Source organism: Euleptes europaea, chromosome 8, assembly GCF_029931775.1.
Source record: "Euleptes europaea isolate rEulEur1 chromosome 8, rEulEur1.hap1, whole genome shotgun sequence".
NCBI classification, from domain to species: domain Eukaryota; kingdom Metazoa; phylum Chordata; class Lepidosauria; order Squamata; family Sphaerodactylidae; genus Euleptes; species Euleptes europaea.
In genome coordinates, this window is record NC_079319.1 from 32674050 (window position 1) to 32678104 (window position 4055).

Here is a 4055-nt window from a genome sequence, read left to right on the forward strand (position 1 = left end):
CATTATATCCAGCAGTTAAATCTTTATAGGCAGTGGGGCTTGAGGATTTTTGCTGATGTGTTACCATAGAGTCACCCGCTGGGTTTAAATAGCTCTGTGCACCTCCAGGCTTGCAGTGCTGTCCTAAACAGAGTTCACACCTTTCTGTGCCCTTTGACTTGAGTGGAGTTAGAAAAGGGCAACTTCAGGACTGCACTGCTTTAGAATTGCACTACTAGATCCTTACTTCTTGGTGTTTCCTCCTGTCAAACTAATATTTGTCTGTTGTGGAACAACAAAAACAAATTGTGCAAATTGTGTTTATTAAGTGAGTTTCTTACGGCATTTTTGAGACTAGTGAATTGTAAACTATGCTAAGGAAGCTACTTATGTAGTAATTCAGACAGGTTTGCTATATGTCCTTGTAGTTTATTCTCTTGATAATTCCAGCTTCTCTAAAAAACAACAAGTTTTATGAAACTTTTTAATAACAGAACTAATTTGGCAGTATTCTCTGCTGTCAAGTGAGCAGAGAGATTTTTCTGTTCAGCAAACAACTAAGAAAATATTTGCAGGTCCCTGATCTTTCATAGTGCATGTACTTTACCTTTTCTAAAGCTTGATGGCTTGAAAATAGGTCCAGTATGAAGTGCTGAATTTTTAGAATGATCATCTAAAGGGAAAAGAAACTGGAAAGTTGTCAGTCTGTAATATCGACACTGCATCCACTTGAACACCTAGAAGCTCGTTCTGATGAACCTGGTTCAGGCCACCTGTGGGTCTGCAAACATGGGTCTGCTCTTGTGAGGCTCACTCTACTTTGTTTTGTCTTAATCTCCAAGGAACAACTGTTCCAAGTAGCACAAACACTTTGCGCTCTGAGACTCTGGAAACATGCTGCATGACAACAGGAGTCCTTGCCTATCACACTTGAAAACAGCCTGCCAGAACCAGCTAGGATTACTCTGACTAACGGCTGCAAGCTGACCAGCTGCATTTTAACTGTCAAAAGTTAGTGAGCAGCTAAGGAAGCTTTCTAGGGGGAAACAATCAGCCCAAATAATTTATTGATTGCTTGGAGACTGTTTTGTACCTTCCCCCAAGACGGTTAAGGGCAATTCAACATGTGATGAGTTTAGGGATGCATTTCAAAAAGTGTAAAAGTTTTGAATAAGTATTTGAAAATACCTGCATCACACAGCTACTGATATGATGAAGTAGTTTCCTGTCCATGAACTTTTACACCACAATAAATTCATCTGTCCTTGAGGGGCCACAAGATCCTTTGTTGTATTGGGGGCATAGACTAACAGGGCTACAGTTCTGGAATTTGCCATACTGCAGTGGTTGCCAGAAAGTTTGAACTACAGTTGGTGGAAAACCAAGATGAGTTTCTGTGCGGTATGTGTCCCATTGTTTGAAAGCATAGCATCACTTGAGAACCCTTCTATGCTTGAATTTTAAAATACTTTCTAGAAATGAATCCCATCGGTTTCACTTGAGCTTTTTTGAAAGATTCCAGAACAGACTGGTTCCAGACAGCAGTTAAGAATCACAGAAGGGATATGCATACTTCCTCTCTGGCAAAGATCTTCCCACGGAACGGAGTGGTTAAAACTAGGAATGGGGAAGTTTTGGTCAAAATTGCCACTGTGGCTTGACATTTGCTAACTTACATTAACTTACATTAGTTTCAGCGGGTAGCTGTGTTTGTCTGCAGTAGAACAACTAGATTTGAGTCCAGTAGCACCTTGGAGACAACAAGATTTTTTGGGTGTAAGCTTACTTTGTCAGTTTGTGGAGAACCGGTATCTAGTAAAGGGAGCTTTGACTGTTGAAAGCTTATACCAAAGAAATTTGGGTCTCTAAGATGCTACTGAACTCGAATCTAGCCATTAGCCAATCAATATCTCATCCTAACTGACCTCACAGGGTTGTTTTGAGGCTAAAATGAAGGGTGAAGACCAAGTCTACCACTCCATTTTCCTTGTAAAAAGCACAGGGCAAAACCATAATAGATAATGGGATGGTCTGGGTATATGCCGTGCTCCACTGATTATGGACATAGAGCTTTAAGGGGCCAGGAATGAAGGCTTCACATAAAACATGGGGCCAAATGGTAGGCCAGGCTGGAAGGCACTTTTGAGTTTGCACAATACACTTCATGGAAAATGGAAGGCAACAGTTGAAATTTTGTTTGTGGTGGTAATAAAGACTATGGGTCTTGGAAGGTAATGAGAGGAAAGACTGGAATGATGTGCTTAAACCTCAGCTGCTGATGACATAACCTGTTTCTTAAATGGACAACAATTATTAAAACTGCTGTGGAGAGCAAAGCATCTCTCTTCTGGAATAAGAGACATTAAGTTGGATCCTACAGACCATAAATGGAGGGAGATCTCTCAGCCTTCTCCATCCTTCCTGCTGTGAAGACACTTCCGAGCGTCAGGACTCTTGGGAATGAGTGGGATGCAGTATTAAGGGCTGGCTCCTGAGTGGAAACTGGCAGATATCTCCTGCTTCTCCCTCTTCTCTCTTGTGCAAACGTTTCCAAAAATGGAGCAAGCACAAGAGGGGAAGAGACTTTCTGCTGTTTTCTCCTTCCTTGCTGCAGACTCCTGAGCTGCATTCTGTTCCTTTTCAAAGGGTCTCCTGACCTTTGTAGCATCTTTTTAAGAAGCACAGGAAGAGGCAGGAGGAAGAGGGGGATTCATCCCATAAACCCTTTCCCTTCGCGGTTGATAGGATCCAAAACAATTAATTTTACTGGCATTATCACACTGATGAATTTAGTTCAGCAAGTTTTAAATGGTGCTAATTAATTTCAGTCTCCTGATAGCTCACAAAAGCCAGCCTACCAGGAGAAATTGAGAAAGCGTTATGAGGCATATACTTAGGGCACGCTTAGCTTTTAAGCTGGCTCTGTTGTGTCTAATACTGTCTCTGCATTTTGAGCCAAAACAAGAGGGTGCTTGGCTTTTGAAAGCCTATGGAAGCGAAACAGGAACCCCACCAAGACCCTAATTGCTTTTGCCTCCGTGTGGTGCTCTGGAATTTGGGGAGAAGTGACTGAAAGATTAGTCTGTATAAGTCGAGGATAGTTGGGCACATGCCCCAGATGTACATTCAGCCAGCGTTTCCAGGAAGCTTGCTGGACAGGTTAGAGATTACAAAACCATTTCCCTCTTTATATATGATACTTGTGTGTGTTTTTATGTGTAATGAGGTCTTTATGTATATTTATTTGAAATACCATAGATTTTCTTTGACTCAAATGGCTTTTTTGTGCATGATGAGTTGGGTGATTTCAACACAGGCTCCCTGCCTCAGACCCCCAGCAGCGATCATCCCTGCTCCTATAGGCCTCTTGGGTTTTTCCATTTTAAAAAAATCATCAGTTGAATATCATTATAGGTATACAACTTTACAACGGTCTTGTGCCTCAGGTTCTCTGAGCTCCTAACTTTCATTGTTTGAAAAGTAAGTTGCTGAGATATACTTTTATCCTTATATCTCTGCAACAAAAGAAGAAGAGTTGGTTTTCATATGCCGACTTTCTCTACCACTTAAGGGAGACTCAAACCGGCTTACCATCACCTTCCCTTCCCCACAACAGACACCCTGCGAGGTAGGCGAGGCTGAGAGAGTGTGACTGGCCCAAGGTCACTCAGCTGGCTTCATGTGTAGGAGTGGGGAAACAAATCCAGTTCACCAGATTAGCCTCCGCCGCTCGTGTGGAGGAGCGGGGAATCAAACCTGGTTCTCCAGATCAGAATCCACCGCTCCAAACCACCGCTCTTAACCACTACACCACGATGCCTACAGTCATACTTTTTTTTTAAAAAAAATGAAAGTTGGGAATTCAGAGGAGCTGTTAGACAGATTTTTTTGTAACATTATACTGATATAACAATGTTCAATTGTCAATTTTAAAACAAAAGAGCCTCCAGTGGGGAAGAAATGGCCACAACAGGGGCAGGAGATACTGGTTGTCATATGGGTGGGGAAATCTGAACTTTCCCACTCACACAACAGCCATCCAGGCTTTCCTCTGTAATTTCCCCCAAAACTTCACT